The sequence below is a fragment of the Notolepis coatsorum genome, assembly GCF_963971535.1.
Source record: "Notolepis coatsorum genome assembly, chromosome: 5".
In the NCBI taxonomy this organism is placed as follows: Eukaryota; Metazoa; Chordata; class Actinopteri; order Aulopiformes; family Paralepididae; genus Notolepis; species Notolepis coatsorum.
This window is the reverse complement of record NC_140169.1, coordinates 140,448,307-140,470,528: the sequence shown is the minus strand read 5'-3', so window position 1 is coordinate 140,470,528 and position 22,222 is coordinate 140,448,307.

The following is a 22,222-nucleotide window of genomic DNA, read 5'->3' as shown; positions in this document are numbered from 1 at the left end:
GGATTGGAGCAGATTCTACAGGGGCAGTCCGACTCCAGAGGAGACTAGATGCTCCCAGAGTCGGGTAATGATTGGGCTGTGATTACTCGATCGATTGAGTTTATTTACATTTACTAAATCCACGCCGGACAGCAGTCATATCCATTCAAATCAGCTCGTTTCCGTTTGTGTGTCCTCCATTGTCTGACTTGGTTCCATGGCTGCACCAGCACCTAGAATTAGGACGAGTACGTTTCGTCATAGAGACGTTTGAAAATGGCTTCCTTGTTACCACTGGGAGACAAGTCGCTTTGTATGTAGTAGTGTCATCTACCAGAGTTTCCTGGAGAACGTTGGGCTTTTGTCACGTCCTCGTCATATCATGACACTTTGTAAATCATTTAATCTTGTATTTTGTCTTAAAATCTTATTTTTTGCACTCGAAATTGCACTCGAACTTGGGGTGGGATAATTGACCTATAACAAACCCGGGCCTCTTTTCTTGATCCTCCAATGACAAACACTGCAACAGTTGTGATCGGAGGAGCAAGAAAATCGTCCAGGTCAATTATCACAAGTCAAGCTTGTCAAGGATCTTCTTAAAACCAGTTACTCGGAAGCGGCAAGGTATTGTCAGTCCTCTTGTTTCCATACATCTCTTCAAATGAGTCCAGTTGCATTGTAACAAGTGGAATTATCTCACACTGAAAAAATTTAAGTGTTTCAACCACAGTGGGTTTTCAGGCCTCATGACATCATTGTGTTTGTAAAGCTTTTTGGATTTTGAATGCCTTGAATGATTTCTCGTGACATAAAGTATAGATATTTATAAAAGAAAAACATATAAATATATCATCATCATCATCAGGTGGCTTCTTCGTTCCGAAGGTTGCCTATCACTCTCCAACCCATTCTGTCCCCACTTCTTCTCTCCAACTCCGGGACTCCGCCTCTCACTCCGCTCCAATCACAGACGTTGTCTACCCAGCCTCTTCTTGCTCTTCCACTTCCCCTCTTTCCATCCACCTTCCCCATCACCACCTTCTTGAACATCTCCCCGCTGGATCCTCTCAGAACATGCCCGCACAACTCCATCTTTCTCTTTTTCAACCTCTCCTGCAGCTGTCCTCCTTGCATAACCGTTCTTCTCAGTACCTCCTCATTCTTGATCTTATCCTTCTGTTATGGTTTGAAACCGACCTCAACAGCACAGCACAGACAGGTAGTTCAGAGTTAGCCAAACACTAGGGCGTATTTATTCTAGAACAAAAGATAGCCAAATAACAGATCGGAATTAAACAGATAGGAGAATGCCTTCGGCAGAGTTGTCTGCGGCTCTGCAGATCCTCCCGGTCTTAGAGGTGGAGAATCGGCGTAGGCGCCATGGTGGCTCTGCAGATACTCCCAGATCCAACTCGGAGGCGAAGCGGGGAGAGAGAGAGAGAGAGCGATCAATAACAGCCCAAGAGAACTGATGTGGGGCGGCGTGGCTCAGGGGTAGAGCGGGGCGTCCAATGATCGAAGGGTTGGTGGTTCGAATCCCGCTCAAGCCCATGTCCATCCCATTGCCGTTGTGTCCTTGGGCAAGACACTTAACCTACTTGCCTCGTATGAATGTGTATGCATGTGAATGAATGTTGGTGGTGGTCGGAGGGGCCGTAGGCGTTGATTATTCGCCACGCTTCCGTGAGTCTGCCTCAGGGCAGCTCTGGCTGCAATTGTAGCTTACCACCACCGGTATGACTGTGTATGAACGAATAATGGACTCTGTGAAGCGCTCTGAGTCAGAGCAACAGTCAGTCAGAGAAGAGCGCTATATAAATCCAATCCATTATTATTATTATTAGTTCAGTCCTCCTTAGCTGAGTCCAGTCCAACACAAAACGTTACTTCTTCAGTGTTATCCGAACACCCAATTTAGCAGAGTCCAGTACCAAACAAAAACGGTACCTCTTCAGTGTTTATACAAACACACAATTTAGCAGAGTCCAGTACCAAACAAAAACGGTACCTCTTCAGTGTTATACAAACACACAATTTAGCAGAGTCCAGTACAGAACGAAAAAGGTAATTCTTCAGTGTTATCCAAACACACAAAAACAATTAATCCAAAAAAGGCTTGTTCCAAAAACTCACCAGAGCGCAAATGCGTAAAGCGGGCAACGAGTGACAGCTCCAAACGGATGATCAAGATATTCCCCAGCGACGATCCAAACGTCCTGGAGGGAAAGTAGATGAGGCACAAACAACGGGAGGGGTAGAAGCAGTAGCAGTAGTAATCAAAACGACCCGACATCGATTGAAAGAAGGTCCGAGTATATGAAGCCTCATGGAGCGCTAATTACAAACTACAACAGGTGCGTGATGAAATTGGTACCCGTTCCAGAAGCGTGTGGCGGAGAATGAACCAATCAACACAGTACCTTGAAGAAGCGTGTGGCGGGGAAAGAACCAATCCTCACACCTTCCATGTTATCTTCAGCATCTTCCTCAGTGTCCACATTTCAAAAGAGTCTGAAAAGACTGACATAACATACGTTTCCAAAATCCTGCTCTTCGTTTTCCAACTTATGTTTCGTCTCAATAATTCTTTATGGTTCCAAAATGCGCTCTTTGCAATTTCGGTTCTTCTCTTAATGTCCATGTTCCACCTTCTTCCACCTTCACTGATCCAGCTTCCAAGGTACATGTACTCCCTCACTTGTTCAAGTTTTTCTCCATCCACCTGTATTTAAAAAAAGGTTCCTGGTGTTTTTTGAATGATCATTACTTTCGTTTTCTTTGTGTTTAGCGACATTCCATAGTTTTTACATTCGACATTCAGCTTATTCATCATGTCCTGTAGATCTTCTTGACAGTTACAGACTATAGCGGCCGGTGTCATCAGCGTATCTTATATTGGTGATGTTCTCTTCGCAAATATACAGCTTCTTCTGTTGGTCTATCGATTTTTTTTGTTTGTTGGCAGATTGCATCTCTTGTTCCTTTTCCTTTGCAGAAACCCATTTGGCTATCCGAGAGCTGATGTTCAATTATGGGTTCTATTCTTGATGATTTTCAGGAGTACTTTTGATGCATGAGATATCAAACTGATAGTCCTGTAATTGTTGCATTCTGTGGCTCTTCTGGTCTTTGGGATCGGAATGAACATTGATTTTAGGGAATCATTTGGAATATTTCCTGAGTTGTAGATGTTGTTTACATCTTTTGTTTATATATACAGTCAGGGGGTAGGGGTGTGCGAGCAGTGCGGTCGCACTGGGCCTCGCAAGAAGGGGGGCCTCGCAAAAAAAACAAACAAAAAAAAAGATTATTTTTTATTTTTATAGAAATACAAATAAATACAATGTTTACAATCACTTTCCATCACAGACCTAAAATCTAGTTTTGCTTACATGCTTATATATTTCACATTAGACACATTTGTAGAATAGTGTAGACACGTGAATGTGTCTGACTTGCTCCGGGCTCTGCGGCTCTGCAGATATACTATTGGTTTCAATGACCCGTTTACTTTTGTGCAAAACATTGTGGGAGGACTAACACTAGGGGGAGCTGGTTGGCGTCTGTCTGGTAGTCGGTAGAGAGATGTGAAGAAGACCGGTATTATCCACAAGGGGAGGGGTTACAGGTACAGGGTCTATTCGGCTCTATCCACGTGGAGCGAGTGGACGTCTTGGCCAAGAGCATCCTACTTTTGAAAACCAAATGTGCAGCATCGGAGCAGAAGAAATAATGCCGCGTGCCGTAAGCTTATCAATACCAAGTATAGTGATTAGGTTATGCCAAGACGAAGAGGACGTTCGGCAGATGGACTGAAGATGAAAGTTGTTGCGTGTTAGAACGTTCAGTCAGGCTAGCCATGTCGGCTAGTAGCTTAGCTAAAGGCAGGGAGTGGGACAGCTAACTAGCGTTAGCTAACCTAGCTAGCTAGTTAGCTTTAGCTACGTTATCGAGTGCTAATGTGTGGTTCAGTCGGGCTAGCCATGTCGGCTAGTAGCTTAGCTAAAGGCAGGGACAGCTAACTAGCGTTAGCTAACCTAGCTAGCTAGCGTTAGCTACGTTATCGAGTGCTAACGTGTGGTTCAGTCGGGCTAGCCATGTCGGCTAGTAGCTTAGCTAAAGGCAGGGACAGCTAACTAGCATTAGCTAACCTAGCTAGCTAGCGTTAGCTACGTTATCGAGTGCTAACGTGTGGCAGATAAACTAGGAACAGACTCCCAAGTTCATCCCAACGGGGGGACAATATCATGGGACTGGTGAACTTTGTCATCTCCACGGTAGGAAAATGCGTCGACGTCACGTCGTCTCCTTCCTCTTGGACCTCAACTTTGCCATTGATTCTGCGCTAGGGTGAGTTTTTAATGCAATCTATTCTGTTCCCGCCGTGGATCTCTCTCTCTCGCTCTCTCTCTCTCTCTCTCTCTCTCTCTCTCTCTCTCTCTCTCACTAGGTGTGTTGCATGCAACAGGGTCTGCTCCGGTATCAATATTGAATGTGCAGTAATGCTATGCACTGTTCTGCTGCCTGGACATTACTGCTCAACATGATCACTCCAGCTTTACAAGTTGCTCTCTGGGAACATTTCACACTGTGCTCGTGTAGTTTGTGACGTGTGTACTAAGCTTATAGAGTTCGATTCAAATAAGGCAAAACTGCAAATCGACATGTCGTGCTTGAAAAATGTACCTGGCTTTAAGCTTGTTTATCAGGTTCCAGGGGTGTTTTATGCATTTTCCCTGTTACTGCCAGGTGTACGACTTTTCACTTCAGCTTACATCTGTTGCATTGCCACTAAGCCTCTGGCAGCGCTATTATTTAAGAATACGTTGACTGTATGCCCAGCCTCGGGCAGCACTATTATTTAAGAATACGTTGACTGTATGCCCAGCCTCGGGCAGCGCTATTATTTAAGAATACGTTGACTGTATGCACAAAAATATATATATATATATTAATTAATTCATATTTTCTTTCTTTTTTTACCTTTAAAAAAGGGCCTCACATTTAAATCTCGCAAGGGGCCTCGCATTTCTCCCAGACGGGACTGTATATACAGTATATTCTTTCTTTTCTTTTTTGCTTGACAGTCCCATTTTACTGCAATACAAATGATTGGAATGCGGTAAACAGACGTGAAAACGTTATCTTATTAGATAAAACAGACGATATTTTCATTGCAGATGTTAACAAAGTTCCACTGAGGACATAATTTGCAGTTGAAAAAAGGTAATAAATCGCAATATATTCCAATTCCGTGACTCTAGTATTGTGATGATATCGTATCGTGGGGCCTCTGGTGATTCCCACCCATAGAATGTACCACAGGATTAATTGTTTCATACCGTTGAGTTATTCACGTGAACCTAACCTCGTAAAAAAAAAAAAACTGATTACATCACACTACAAAGGTCCTCCCTTTGTTTCATCTCTTGACCTTCCTCGGCCCCCTGAGTTTTACCCACTTTTCACGTGTTTCTCTACATTTACATTTACATTTAGTCATTTAGCTGACGCTTTTATCCAAAGCGACTTACAAGTTCTGTACGACAAGACAGCAAGAAGGGTACAACTCTATCAGCTGAGTAACAATGTTCATCAAGTGTTGCGTGTTACAGTGTAGGTTAGTTTATTAGGACAAGTGCATGACAGTAAGGTTAGTCGGGGTTAGTTTTTTTTTTTTTTTTTTTTTTTTTTTAATCATTTCAGATAATGGTTGAAGAAGTGAGTCTTTAGTCGACGGCGAAAGATTGGACGGGATTCGGCTGTCCTAACTGGGATGGGTAGTTCATTCCACCATTGTGGGGCAAGGACTGAGAATAGGCGGCTTCTCTTTGATGACCCTCCGGGAGCTTGGATAGGAGTAGGTCTGAGGCGGCCAGAAGATGCAGATCGTAGGGGTCTTGAGGGTGTGTAGTTAGAGACCATTGACCGGAGGTAGGCGGGAGCGGTTCCCTTTGCTGCACGGTATGCTAGGTCGAGGGCCTTGAAGCGGATACGTGCAGCAATGGGGAGCCAGTGCAGGTCCCTAAGAAGTGGGGTGACATGGGCCGACTTTGGTAGGTTTGATATCAGGCGGGCCGCTGCGTTTTGAATGAGTTGAAGAGGCTTGGTGGCAGTGGCCGGGAGGCCAGCTAGCAGTGCGTTGCAGTAGTCGAGGCGGGAGATGACTGTTGATTGGATGAGGAGTTGGGTGGCTTCTTTTGTCAGGAAGGGGCGTATCCTTCTGACGTTGCTCAGGAGGAATCTGCAGGTTCTGGTTGTCGCTGCGATGTGAGCAGAGAAGTTCAACTGGTCGTCGAGGACAACACCAAGGTTCTTGGCGGTCGGGGACGCGGTCACAGCTGCATTCTCGACTGTGATGGAGAGGTCGGTCAGGGGGGAGGATTTGGCCGGCAGGTGGAGCAATTCTGTTTTGCTTAGGTTCAGTTTGAGGTGGTTGGTCGTCATCCAGGCGGAGATGTCGGACAGACAGGCCGAGATCCGCTCAGAGACGTGGATATCTGAGGGAGGGAAGGAGAGGAAGAGTTGAGTATCATCGGCATAACAATGATATGAGAAGCCATGAGACGTGATAATGTTACCCAGTGATTTAGTGTAGAGGGAGAAGAGAAGGGGTCCTAGGACCGAGCCCTGGGGGACACCCGTCCGGAGGGGGCGGGTGGCCGACAGAGTCCCTCTCCATGACACTTGGTAGGAGCGGTCGTTGAGGTATGATGTCAGCCATGTCAGCGCAGATCCAGCCACTCCCATTCCTGCGAGGGCCGCGAGGAGGATCTGATGGTTGACTGTGTCGAAGGCTGCAGATAGATCTAGGAGAATCAGGACAGAGGAGAGGCCTTTCGCTTTTGCTAAGTGAAGTGCCTCTGTGACCGCAATGAGGGCCGTTTCTGTGGAGTGGCCAGTCCGGAAGCCAGACTGATTGGGGTCTAGGAGGTCATTCTGTAAGAGATAAGCAGTAAGTTGGTTGGATACAGCACGTTCAAGTGTTTTAGAAAGAAAGGAGAGAAGAGAGACAGGACGATAGTTGGCTATGACGGTGGGGTTCAGGGTTGGTTTTTTTATGAGGGGCGTGACTCTGGCTTGTTTTAGGGAGGTGGGGACCACCCCCGAGTTGAGTGAGGAGTTGATGGTTGCAGTTAGGAATGGGAGGATGTCCGGTGCTATGGTCTGGAGGAGTGGGGAGGGTAGCCGGTCCAGCTGGCATGTAGTCGGACGGTTCGACGTTACCAGTGTCAGGGTCTCGGCTTCTGTAATGGGAGAGAAAGATGACAGAGTGAAGGATGAGGTTCTCGATTCAGCGTTTGGAATGGGTGGGGGTTGGGAGAAGGAGCTGCGGATGTTCTCCACTTTTTCCTCAAAGAAGATCGCAAAGTCTTCGGCAGAAAAAGATGAGGGAGGAGGGGGTGGGGGGGGAGTGAGGAGGGAGGACATGGTAGCATGCAGTTTGCGAAGATTCTTGGCAGAGGCCTCGATCCTATGGTGAAAGAAAGAAGCTTTGGCATTAGTAATGGTTTTGGAGAATGTTAACAAGAGGTTGTGATATGTGTCGATGTCAGCAGTGAGGCGTGATTTTCTATACTTCCTCTCAGCCGCTCTCAGGACCTGTCTTTGTTCTCTCACTGCATCCGTCAGCCATGGACTGGGTGGGGAACGGCGGGCAGGTTTCTCAACGAGGGGACAGAGCTTGTCAAAGGAGGTTGCAAGGGCTGAGAGGAGGGTGGAGGTTGCCATCTCTGTGGGGAGAGCAGAGAAGGTGTCACTCAAAGGTAGAGCGGATAATATGTCAGAGGAGAGGGTGGAGGGGGATAGGGAGGCCAGGTTACGTCTGAGTGAGACGGTTTGAGTTGGGGTGAAGACCTTTCGGTTAAGCATGAGAGTTAGTGAGAAGGATATGAAGGAATGGTCAGATACATGTAGGGGAGTTACCGTGGTGTTAATGATGCTGGAGTTACGGGAAAATATGAGATCCAAGGAGTTGCCTGCTTTGTGGGTGGGAGGCATGGCAGTGGGAGTCAGGTCAAATTGTTGTAGGAGGGAGACCACTGGGACCGACTGAGATGAGTCAGGCAGGTTGAAGTCGCCCAATAGAAGGAGCGGGGTACCATCTTCCGGTAAGGAGCTTAGAAGCATGTCCAGCTCATCTATGAAGTGATCGAGGGGACCTGGAGGGCGATAGAGTGTAACAATGGTGAGATTGAAAGGATTAGAGACAGATATTGCATGATATTCGAGGGAGGAGAGTGACAGTTCTGGGAGTTGTGTTAGGTTTGAAGCCCATGAAGGAGATGTCATGAGGCCAGTGCCTCCACCCCGTCTGGAGGGTCGAGGTGTGTGAGTGAAGTTATAGTTTGTAGATAATGCTGCAGGTGTTGATGAGTTATTGGGAGTTATCCAGGTCTCAGTTAGAGCCAGGAGCTGCAGATTTAGACTATGGGCGTAGGCAGTAATGAAGTCAGCTTTCTTGACTGCTGATTGACAATTCCATAAGCCTCCCCGTACTGTGACAGGTGTATTAGTGGCTGTAGGAGGGTAGGAGAGATTTGCCGGGTTGCTAGCAAACTGGCGTGGATGGGTAGAGTCAGTTCTGGAGGAGCAGATTGTGGATATAGGTATGAGGCACATTGTGGTGTCAAGAGTGGCAGGGAGAAGGTTGTAGGGAGGAAGCGAGATAGTAGGGAAATAGCAGAGTGGGAGGGAAATATAGGATTATGGTGTACTTAGCACTGGGTGGATCGGTGGATCCCTCTGCTGAGAACTCCAGGAAAACTCCTCTTTGTCCCTCTTCGTTTCTCGACGCTTCGCTGACGCTTCGCTGACGCTAGGCCAGCAAGTCCTTAAATCACTATCACTAATTACTGATGAGTGACACCTGCAGCAAAAGGCCACACCTCCAGTTTCTGTCAGCTGGGTGAAACTAATTACAAACTATTTCCACAACACAATTTAGTCACACACTTCAAAATGATGTACACAGTCTAAAAACAGAGGCCAATTAATTTGCAGAGAGAACCGGGGATGAGAGGTTTATAGTCAACAAGAACATGAAACGGGTCAAAATACACCGTTTCTACCGTAGGGATGTAATTAAGGCCATGGAGAAATCATCTTCTCTTTTTTTTTGCACATGCTAAAAGCGGGAGGATCTCTCCCTGGAGCGTGACGGTCCAGGACACCCACAGATTCCTCCCCAGCTTCCAGGGTTCAGTTCAATTCAAACATTTATTTAGATCTCACATCATCAAGGTTGGCCCTCATTTACAATGATGCAGCGCTTACAGAACACGGACAGTGCTGTGGAGACTCAAGCATATTAAATCAGGTAAAAACATTAAATACAGATAAGGAAAAAGAAAATCTGTGAATACATAATAATTAATAAGACATTGAATAAATATGTTTGCGCACAAAGGTTAGGATCTCTTCCTGGAGTGTGATGGTCCAAGGCAGATTCCTCCCCAGCGTCCAGGTCTGTTGGACTGAGAGAGAGAGAGAGAGAGAGAGAGAGAGAGAGAGAGAGAGAGAGAGAGAGAGAGCAGGAAAGAGCTACAGTAGCTTGATCTAATAATAATAATAATTCATTTAATTTATATAGCGCTTCTCAATAACCCGAAGTCGCTGACAGTAGTCGGGAGCAGGGGTACAAACAAAGAAACGAAAGCAAAGAAACAAAAACAAAAGGAACATGAGACCATGGGGGGAACGGGGGAGACAGCCTGATGGCACAAAAAAGACTGGAGACATATCAATCAGGTTGGAGGGGAGGGGGGGGGTTTAGGGGTGGGGGGGGGTTGAAGGCAAGGGAGAACAGGTGGGTTTTGAGGCGAGCTTTGAAGGTGGAGAGTGTAGGGGAGTCTCTGATGGACTGGGGGAGGGAGTTCCAGAGTCGGGGTGCAGTGCGAGAGAAGGCCCGATCTCCGAAGTTTTTAAGCTTGGATGTCGGGACAGTGAGGGAGGCAGTGGAGGAGGACCGGAGGGAACGGGTGGGGCGGTAGGGGAGAAGGAGATCAGTCAGGTAGGGGGGGGCCAGGCTGTGGAGGGCTTTGAAGGTGAGGAGTAGTGTTTTAATGTTAATGCAGTGTTTGATCGGGAGCCAGTGGAGAGAGTGGAGGACAGGAGTGATGTGTTCGCGGGACCGGGTGTTAGTGAGGAGGCGGGCTGCTGAATTTTGGACCATTTGCAGTTTATGGAGGGAGCGGGAGGTGATACCAGTGAGGAGGGAGTTGCAGTAGTCCAGGCGGGAGGAGATGAAGGCGTGAATGAGGGATTCAGCAGGGATCTGTCTTCATGCTCTTTTAATTACATACGACTGACTGGGTTCAAATCCCCACAGACCAGAGGTCATTCACACACATCAGGACCATCAGTCCCCTTCAACCTGCAGCTCAATATCACCCCCCCCCCCCCACAAGAGAGAGAGGGAGAGAGAGAGGGGGGGGGGGGTGGAGTGGGTGTGCGTTGGCAGTGCAGGGGTTAATGCAGGGGGTTCATGCCCTAAGCACATGAGCCACAGGCAGCTGTCAATCATCCCAACTGACATATTCCATCAAAAGAGCTTTGCAGGGCCCGCTCCCTCTCTCTAGTTCTATGGCTGTAGCCTCTAGCAAAAACTAAGATACTGTAAGCCACAATAATAGGGGGCAACAGTGGCTCAGGAGGTAAAGCGGTCGTCTGGTAATCGGAAGATTCCCGGTTCGATTCGGGCTCCTCCCGGGCACCGTGTTGAAGTGTCCTTGAGCAAGACACTTAACCCCTAACTGCTCTCGATGAGCACAATGGCACCTTGCATGATTGCCGCCGCTGTCGGTGTGTGAATGTGTGAGTGAATGGGTGAATGTGAGGCATAATAATTGTAAAGCACTTTGGATAAAAAAAACACAATATAAACAATAAAGTAAATCTTCTAGAATACAATTGTAAAACAGCCCATGGTCACTATGATACTTTTCCATTGAATTCATCCAACAGCTATACTAACGATTGTATAGTTTATACATAGAATGGAACCATAGGAGCAAGTGTCTGCACTCCCTCTCCACCTAGACCTCGGTCAAAACGGGAGGCAGGTAATTCTCTGAGTTGTATTTGGACTCACACTTCCAGACCGTTCCCGGGCTCCGGTCCAATCAGAGGTGCCGGTTGTGTGATGGACCGAGACCCAATCACACAGGAGTGGTAATTACCTTCCGTAGAGCAGACAGGCTGATGGAGTGCAGACTTCACTCTTAATCACACCGTCATCTAAGATGCACACACACACACACACACACACACACACACACACACACACACACACAAGCGGGCGGCACACACACACACACATGCTTGCATACACATACACACACGCATGTACATGCACATGCGCCACACACACACGCACGCGGGCCGCACACATGCACACGCTTGTGTACACACACACACATACACACACACACACACATGCACACGCATGTGCACACACGCACCACACACACACGGACCACAATTCATTTTCAGCTACTGATCAGGAATTCCTTTGCTGCTTGCTGAGAAAAATAAGGTAAAGCGCAACACAGAGAGTGAGTACTTGGGTAAAGCGCGGTTGCCTGGTAATCTGATGGTTCCCGGTTCGATCGCAGCTCCTCTTGGCAGCGTGTCAGAGGGTCCTCTAGCAACACGCTGAACCCCGGCTCCCGACGAGCAGATTGATGCCTTGTACGGTCGCCTCTGCTAATTGAAATTGCTCGACACAAATCAGCCGCTAAGATGATTATTTGTCTCTGAAATCAGCATGAGACGATGACGTTAACGAGCCTGCTCAGGTAATTAACTAATTTTCTAAATGCATTCAATGGACTGAATGCATTTACAACCTATGCCTCACATTCACTCACACATTCACAGTTGGGGGCAACCGTGCAAGGTGCCACAGCCTGCTCATCAGGAGCAGTTAAAGGTTAATAAGTGTCTTGCTCAAGGACACTTTGACACACTGCCGGGTGGGACCGGGAACATTCCGACTACCAGACGACTCCTCTACCTCCTGAGCCACTGTCACCCTGACATCCAAGTGTTTGGACTGTGCTTTTTTGTGTTAAATAATAAAGACAGAGCTACTGTAACCACAAACTAAATTAAAATAGAAGCACAATAGAATATAATAGAATTATAGCTATTATGTACATGTGTGTGGTAAATTCCCCGTTATTTGTTATGCTGGGTATTATTATTTCCAGTCAGGCACTTCTTTGGTAGCCCAGGGGTCCTATTACTTCCAGTCAGGCACTTCTTCGGACACACCCAGGGGTCCTAGTGTGGTGTTAAATGCAGGTGGTGTCTTGCCGGCACATGTTCCAATGCTGTCACACGAGAGAGTGTGTTCGTGAAGAAAGTTACCAATAGCCTACAAATATAGTGCCTATGGTTTTATGATAGACGAATGTCATGTAGCCTGCACACATGAACAGTGAAGTATAAACAAGTATGAAGAGTTTCGATTGTATATACAAACATAATAGTCCAGTCAGGGTGTGTTAACTCATTGACCGCCATGCTGTTTTTTCCCATCTCTACTCAATGGCGCCAGCATTATTGACCATCGTGTGTTCTGTATTATAGCTATATGGAGACAATAGTATGGCTCATTTGACAGGCATTGTTTCATAGTCCAAGACTGACTAACCAGTTCATTTCTACATACTGTAGTTTGTGCACTATTCCATGCTAAACATGGCCTCTTTCCAAAATAATCCAGTCTTTTTTCATAGATCGTGAGATAAGACGCGTAATATGCATTATGCCCAAATCGTTCGGGTTGCTCGCCTGAAATTCCAAATACTTCCAAATCAAAGGTATATACCATCAGGCATGCGTTGTTCATGGGACGGGGTAGCACGGTGTGCTACCTCACTGAGTATTAAAGATTTGAGCAGAAGCGCGTGCACGCACATGCACGCGCTCGCGAGAACGCGCTGCTCGACTCGGCTCGTTGTGTTTACCTGCCTCCCGGGCCCCGGCGCTACCTCGCATTATCATAACAATAGCCGCTATAGGCTGGTGTCTTCAACCACGCAGGACTCTTTGTGATGTAAATATGGAACGTCCCAAGTTGCCGCTGCCCACAGAGTGCACCGCCGTCCAAAGGTGAACGACGGCGAACGAAGGGCCAAATCAAAACAGCCGTCAATTCCGAATTGACAACTGTTTTGATTCAACCCCCCACCCACCACCACTCACCCCCGGACAACAACACACTCTGCAAACAGCAGCAACCCGGGACATTCCATATCTACATCACAAACTTTGGGACTGAGTAGATAATTAATTAATCTTCTCTTTATTTTTATTATTTATATTAAAACTGAATCAAACCATAAACAAGGTTGCCTGTTGGGATGTTAGATCCTAATGTGAAAAACTGATTTTATATGTCTGCACTTTATGTGCTCATTTTATGCCTGTCTTAATTCTGTTGTGAAGCACTTTGAGCTGCAGTTTCTGTATGAAAGGCTATACAAACAAAGTGTATTATTGTGCGCGAGGGAACATATGCGCATGCGCGCGGCGTCATTATCCTGCGTGCCGGCTCAGTCCATAATAACAACGCAACACTGTATACCATATACATGTGTCTTCACAAAATCATCATGGGGGGGGGGGTCGTTTTAACTCGCAACTGCGATCGTTACCAAAAGCATGTTTTAGGTCCGGTAAAATATGACACTGATCGGTACAGAAGCAAGTCGGAGACCGACGTCGCCACATGGCGGCCATCTTGCGGGGCTGGAGCACGCCCACTCATAACATGCATGTCTATGGTGCATGTACTACTGAAATAACCATAGCTTGCAAAACCGTTTCAACCGTTTGGTTTGTTAAAAACGTCAGATGTAGTTATCATAGCCAAGTTAATAACGTTTGTAATAAACCAAACCGTTTGTAAACCCGTCAAGATTTCAGCGAGTTAAGAGTATTTCTGTTTGTGCAGATCATCACCTCAAAGCAGTAGTCCACTCAAGCAAGATGGCCGCCGGTGAAGTACGCGGGAGACTCCCCCTTGATTGAGCCATCTAGTGTTTATATATCTATGGTAGAGACGGTTCTTGTGGCGTGAGGTTTTGACGGAGCCATAGAGCTTCAGGTGCTGCTTTTGGCAAAGCTTCAGTAAGACACATGTGACCTGTGACCTGAGCTGCTGGAGATCAGTGGTGCCGGGCAGATCTGGTGGCTCAGAGAGGATCAACACGCCACCCCCCCCCCACACACACACACACAGGAGGAGTTCTCATAACTCCCAGTCAACTCCCCTGATAGACCACTTTTCCCCCACGAACCTGCAGTGTGTGTGTGACTATAATTAGTATGGGATGCCATGCACCCACCCGAGCCTATCAGCGTGAAGTGGATTATGTATATTATGCAAATGAGCGGTACACACGGCCCTTGGCGACTCGAGGCATGCGTCTGAAAACATTGATGTAAAATGAATGTGCTGCATATTGTTCTTTTGGCAGCCCAGCCCAAGTTCCCTGCAGTGTCCCTGGGTGAGCGCTTGAGCAGCGACACGGCTCGTAAGCACGCTCCCGTGCGCAAAAGCACGTACAGTAGGGCATACGCATGTACACACAACATTTTACACTCCTCTGTCACACGTCCTTAATTACTGTCTCTCACACGCTACGCGCGGTCAGAAGACGTGTCCCTCTATCCGTCAGTGCTTGCAGATGAAGGTGGCCCGTGTGTTATGAGCTTCTCTCTCTCTCTCTCTCTCTCTCTCTCTCTCTCTCTCTCTCTCTCTCCACCATCAGTTCTCCTTGGTTGGCTTTGATTACAGATGGAGGGCTGATCCAGTGGGGTCTAGGTCAGGCCAGAGGCAGACCGCGCGGGGGGGGGGGGGGGGGGGGGGGTATTGAGCCGAGATGATCTGCAGCAGCCACATCACCTGGTGATCTATGACGGACCTTATAAATCTTAATGGCCCCCCTGAGGTATACATCCTGCCTGGCAGACCGTACAGCAGGCTGAGAGGCTGAGGTTGGGGAAGGGACAGTGGCAGTGGTAGGGTTTTTTTTTTTTTTTTTTTTACTTGGGTGGCCAAGGGTTGTCCAGGGGTGGCCACTTGTCATGTCATGGATGTGCGCACGTGTGGAATTCTTTTTTTGGATTGTTGATTATCTTATTATTACTAAATGCAGCAACATGTTTTTGGGAAGGAAGGAGAAGAAGGGGGGGGGGGGTGGGGGTCCATTGCACCAAACCTCCATCGACAGGAATGTTGAATGGCAGAGGAGGGGGGGGGGGGGGGGGGGGGGGTAGGATGGAAGGCGGGAGGGGTCTGGCAAGGTTAAAGAGGGGTTCATGTCCACAGTCATTATGCATTAATAGTGTACTAATAATAAGGCTAAAACATAAATGAATAGGTTACAGACCTACACATAACTGTAATAAACACATAATAGGACAGTCAGCCTCCTATTTTTATAGTCTAAGTAGGCTAACATTAACAATGACAAATAAATAGGCTATCATGTACGGTAAGAAACTAAACTTATGTTTTTTTCATAATCTTTTACCGTTACTGAAACATTTGGTAGTTATTTGTCGTCGATTCACCTCTGCCATAGGCCTCCAGTGTAACTGAAGATGTAGTATCTACGCCTACGAAACCCCACGGGTCATACGTGTCCTTTAAGTCGATTATTTCAACGTTAAGGACAGAGAAATTGCTGCGGCTTTGTAATCAAATCATGAAGGAAATGTGAAATAGAGAAATGTAAAGATATGTTCTAAAAAGACTTGGTATCCAGATTGTTGTGTGCACTTGTATTTCAGTGACAATCCATTTTGTGTGTGTGTGTGTGTGTCTGTGTGTGTGTGTGTGTGTGTGTGTTTGCGTGTGTGTGTGTGTGTGTGTGTGTGTGTGTGTGTGTGTGTGTGTGTGTGTTTGCGTGTGTGTTTGCGTGTGTGTTTGCGTGTGCGTGTGCTCTGTCACTGGTACACACATGTGTCTATGTCTGCTGGAGGGAAGGCTTCCAACCAGTGATAAATGAACTGCCATGTGACTTCAGAGAACATTTTGTACCGGTCCCCCCAGCGACTCGGCCGTGCGGACAGTCCAATTAATAAAGATTACCTCTCCTTTCAAATACCTCTCTTTTCTCTATTAATTAAAACAAGGTGATTGAGGCAGCGCGACGCGTCTCGGGGCTGTAGTGTACCGGGTGGGATCAGAGAAGGCTTTATCCCCAGGACTCATAGATTTCTTTTAAAGGTAGAATCTGTAATGTTGCCAAAACGACGACCTCTGGGCAGAAGATGACAACATGGTATCACGCTTTGTTTACATTTTTTGTTTTTTTTGTCAGATGTGTGGGTTGTATTTCCGTGGGTGTAGGGGGGGGGGGGGGGGGGGGTTGCTACTGCTGGCCACACCTCAGGCTCTACCAAGAGAGGTCTGGAGAAATTCACAGTATAATACGCCGTTAAAACTCCAGAACTAAAACAAAGACAAAAAAAACAACTCAATACTAAGCGGGGCTCTTTTGCCTATAGAGGTTACTGTTTGAAGGCTTTACAGTAAACAATGTGTGATGATTTAGTAAATAGGCTCATATTTAGACTGGTATGGTCCTTTGATGAATTATCCACCAAAGCTATGGAACACCCTGCCTAGGAACATTAGGGAGGCTAGATCACTAAATATTTTCAAAAGTAAGCTAAAAACTTCACCATAGCCTTCTTCACCACTGCTGCTTGGCCTCATTGCATCCAGACTGTGATTGTTGTACTGTAGATGAGAAAATGTTTATTGCACTGCACTATTGCACTATTTTACTCTGTCTATCTCATGCTAATTTATGTCTATTTTATTGCATTCCTCTTATTCTGTCTATTTTTATACTCATGGTATGGCTGCACTTCATGCACTGCTTTTATTTTGCACGATTCCCAATACAAGTGGGGCCTCAGACCCTGGAGGTGGGTGGGGCCTCAGACCCTGGAGGTGGGCGGGGCCTCAGACCCTGGAGGTGGGCGGGGCCTCAGACCCTGGAGGTGGGTGGGGCCTCAGACCCTGGAGGTGGGTGGGACCTCAGACCCTGGAGGTGGGCGGGGCATCAGACCCTGGAAGTGGGTGGGACCTCAGACCCTGGAGGTGGGCGGGGCCTAATACCCTGAAGGTGGGTGGGGCCAATATAATTATGCCAATTTTATGCTCAATTTATGCAAATGTCTATTTTGTGTCTGCATCACTGCTGTGAAGCACTTTGGGCTGCAATTCCTGTATCAAAAGGTGCTATACAAATAAAGGTTATAATAATAACAACAACTATTATTAATATTTGTATTATTATTATTATTATTATTATTATTATTATTATTATTATTATTATTATTATTATTATTATTATTATTATTATTATTATTATTATTATTATTATTATCATTTAACACAGGATTCAGTGGGAATGGGGGGGGGGAGGAACGTATCAACACACGGAGCACAGATGCTGCGGAGCTCAGAGAAAATACTTAAAGGGTAAAGAGGCAGATTTGTCACTGAGCTCCAGCCGAGAGTCCGGCTCCTATCACTCTCGTCACCTCTAGAGGACTCGAGACAAACGCGCAATTAGTCTTAGCCAGGCCACAGAGTCTCACTGCAATAAATCCGCACTCTAAACGGAGGGGAGGTGATTTGGCTGTGAGCCCAGGTTTGGGAACATATCGTATTAATAATGATGAGTAGGGGCCCGGAGCATCTGACCTTACCCAGGAGAACGCTAGTCATAATAGTCAGACATCTTGGATAGTAGGAGACCGGTGTCTGTTGCATAGGAGTCTAAAGTGTGCTGACAATGAATGCGGACTTGCCCCGAAAATAGATACACAGTCGATATATATATATATATATATATATAATATCGCCATGGGAGCTGGTGCGCGGAGCGTGTGACTATCTCGGCTAGCAAGCAGGTGCACATTGTGGTGGTGCAGTCCGGGCCTACTGATCTGGGATTAGTGGTCAGATCACATGACATGGAACTTCACCCGTTAAACTGGTCTCCAATCAGCAGTCCTATATTCGGTAATCTATACAATACGTAGACCTAGTACGGAAAAAAACAGGCACCACACAAGAGAATATTCTGGGGCATATTTCATAGTTTTGAGCCTCCTGCCTTTGACGGCAGTCTCATAATATTTCAATCTGAACATCACAACATTGATTGATTGATTGAAAACTTTATTAACAGATTGCAGAATGGGTACAATACAGTATGGCTCAATACAAACAACTGCTACGAGGATGCAGACCAGAAAAAGACTTTCGTCTTGTTTACATCAGGGTCCTCCATTTTCAATTCATCAGGATATGTATGACATACAAGACATACAAATATACAGTACTGTTTTTTTGTACTTTGTTTAACTCTGTGTTAATAAATAAATACGAGAAACTGTACATTGGAGGGGGTTGGGTGGGTGGGTGGGGGGGATTTGGACATTAACCAGGGCCAGTTTCTAATTGCAGCCACCCGTAGGTGCTCTTTCAGAGCGGTTTTGAAGGAAGGTAGGGATTCACATTATTTTACGGCTGTGGGTAGGGCGTGCCACATTATTGTGGCATAATTGCGAAATGTGTTTAGTCCCTAGTTTGAGGCGAATCTGGGTTGAACATGATTTGTGGAACTCCCTCTGGTGTTGTGGTCGTGAAGTTCACTGACCTTTGGGAAGTATTTCAACATGTGCATGGGTATCTTAGTGGTGTAGTGTATCTTGTAGACCAAGTTGCTGTACTCTGTCGTCTACTGTAAGCCATCCTAAGTTGTCAAAATGGGTAGGGGTGAGGTGGGTTCTAGGAGTAAGGCCAAGCACACGTCCACAAGTGAAGTGGCACGAAATGCCGGGGACATACGATGGAAGGCAAATGGATTATCGAACAAACAAGGTTCAACGGCTATATTAATCTCAGGAGCGCGGCGGATGTGCAGATGGAAAGCAACATTTTTCATTAAAGGGGAACTATTTTACTATTTCTTTCACTATTTGGGCACTTTTACACAATTCCTGTGAGTCTATGGAACACCTCTGTAATGTATATATTTTTTTTTATTCATTGTTTTGTATTTCTAATCAAGTCCTCAAAAACAGCATTTTTCTACCTCAAGATCTCGAGCTGTTTTGAGCCTGGGCTCCTAAACCAATGTGCAGCGTCGTGTTCACCTGAACATTAACATGCAGCAGTGTCTTTATGACATCACATATAGGCACATTTTCAAACGACTCAGTTCAGTGAGGGTGAATATTGTGAGAGGAGAATTGGAAGAATGCGCCAATATGAGAATTTTGAGACATAGATCATATTAATATAAGTTCACATAGCTAGGAAACAATGCTAAACACTCAAAAAGGCCATTTATAAGATAGTTCCCCTTTAAGACGTCGTTACGGAGCGACGGCAGACAATGACGGGTGTGGATCTCGACGTGTGCCAGGGCCATTTCCCAACAAGGGAATGATGAATCAATCAGAGACAGCGTCTGACTATTACAACCCCTGGCGGAGGAAGAGGGCCTAATCGATTATGGTTTTTACTGCACATTAAAAGCAGAAGATTAATGACGCAGAGCGGCGCGAGGAAAGAAAACGTGAAGACGGATAATCACTGTCATCATTTCAATACATGAAAAGGCTCGTGACGATGGAAAATAACATGAAGATTCCTCCTTTGTGCAGGGGATGGGTGCTTCCTCCTGCCTTCCTGGAGCCTCCTCTTCTTCACCTCTTTCACTATCCTCGCCGATTGTAAATCCACCAGACAATACATATTGACCCAGTTGCTGTAGAAGAAGACTCTCCCACACAGCAGCATCGAGCTGCGTCCGCTCCGTCTGGGCTGACCAATCAAAGACCCACGCAGGGGAGAGGCGGGCAGCTATGGAGTTTCTATATGCAGATGATCTCTCAGGCTTTAGATTGCACAAAGACCATAATCTCTCCGTTAATACTTGTGTAGGAAGAAAGCAGAGAGAGCGAGAGAGACAGTGCCAAGGAGAGACGTTCCAAAAAGAGGCATAGTATCCGTCTTAACGCACGCGGAACAGCCTGATGCGTTCCCCCGCTCAACTCGAGCGGCACGGCGGATAGCGTCGAAAGTGTAAATGAGATGACCTCATTGGGAATGCATTAATCAAGGGGATATAACTCACACCGTGCGTTAACGTCAGCCCTTCCAGGTGGGCAATCTCACACATCTCAAGATTAGAATCCGGAGTACTGCACATTTTAATGATGTCGGCCACACGCCATCGGAACCTATAGAGGGGCGACAGTGGCTCGAGAGGTAGAGCAGTCGTCTGGCAATCCAGAGGTTCCCGGTTCAATTCCCGCTCCTCCCGGGCAGCGTGTCGATGTGTCCTTGAGCAAGACACTTAACCCCTAATTGCTCCCGATGAGCAGGTTGGCACCTTGCAGGGTCGCCTCCGCCGTCGGTGTGTGAATGTGTGAGTGAATGGGTAAAATGTGAGGAAAAAATTGTAAAGCGCTTTGGATAAAAGCGCTATATAAAAAAGCAGCCATTTACCATAGAGTTCTACATTTCCGAGATTGAGATTTGAGAGAGAGCAATGAACGTATGAGACCACTCCGATGAGCAATAAAATACATCGGTAGATTTCATTGTGGACGTACTGTAACAGAGAGATGGTGTTATTGGGGCGTGCAGGGATTTGGGTTGGATATAATAGTCCTGCTGCTGGGTGTATTGATTAGAACCAACAGCAGGAACGAAATGGCCGAAAATGACTGGCAATAATAGTATTGTGGTATGTGTGCGTGTGTGTATGTGTGCGTGTGTGTGTGTGTGTGTGTGCGCGCACACTCTCTTCTATAATCTGGACTCCATTGGAAGCAGAATGACTAAGCAGAATCCAAGTGTAGAACTTCTTGTCTGAAAGAAGGAGGTAACTTTTCTCACAACATACAAACTGAAGCTTGGTTCCTGTCTTATCGCCACGCAGCAGAGTTCTCTTCACGCTGCTAATGTAGAGTCTGATGACTTTAATATCTCTTTCTGCTCAAGTAGCTCCTTCAAACTACACTTTTCATGGAGCCTCGGGGAGACCAACGTCTTGCCTCTGTGACGCGCGCACACACACACACACACACACGCATGCACGCACGCACACACACACACACACGCACACACACACACAGGCTCATTCCTATAGCCTGAAGTCTTGTTTTTCATGACGTACTGTAGCAGTAAGCCTCCGGTACCGGCCTGGGAATTGCTGTCTGCTCTCAGTTATGTATTGGCATGGTAGTGCTACTACCGTCCTATAGCCTACTGTGTGCGAGGAGCACCTACAGTACAGTAAGTAATGTCTGGATAGGAAGCCAAAACTAATAAGTCTGAGCCGAGGTATGTATTTACCTGCAACGATGTGAACTGAAATTGCAATGAAGGCTCTCAGCCTTCCTACTGTCTCAATAAAGAACCTTCTCTCCTGTGTCTCCCCAACTCGGTCTCCCTCTCAGCCTTCCTACTGTCTCAATAAAGAACCTCCTCTCCTGTGTCTCCCCCAACTCTGTCTCCCTCTCAGCCTTCCTACTGTCTCAATAAAGAACCTCCTCTCCTGTGTCTCCCCCAACTCTGTCTCCCTCTCAGCCTTCCTACTGTCTCAATAAAGAACCTCCTCTCCTGTGTCTCCCCCAACTCTGTCTCCCTCTCAGCCTTCCTACTGTCTCAATAAAGAACCTCCTCTCCTGTGTCTCCCCCAACTCTGTCTCCCTCTCAGCCTTCCTACAGTCTCAATAAAGAACCTCCTCTCCTGTGTCTCCCCTACTCGGTCTCCCTCTCAGCCTTCCTACTGTCTCAATAAAGAACCTTCTCTCCTGTGCCTCCCCTACTCGGTCTCCCTCTCAGCCTTCCTACTGTCTCAATAAAGAACCTCCTCTCCTGTGTCTCCCCTACTCGGTCTCCCTCTCAGCCTTCCTACTGTCTCAATAAAGAACCTCCTCTCCTGTGTCTCCCCTACTCGGTCTCCCTCTCAGCCTTCCTACTGTCTCAATAAAGAACCTTCTCTCCTGTGTCTCCCCAACTCTGTCTCCCTCTCAGCCTTCCTACTGTCTCAATAAAGAACCTTCTCTCCTGTGCCTCCCCTACTCGGTCTCCCTCTCAGCCTTCCTACTGTCTCAATAAAGAACCTTCTCTCCTGTGCCTCCCCTACTCGGTCTCCCTCTCAGCCTTCCTACGGTCTCAATA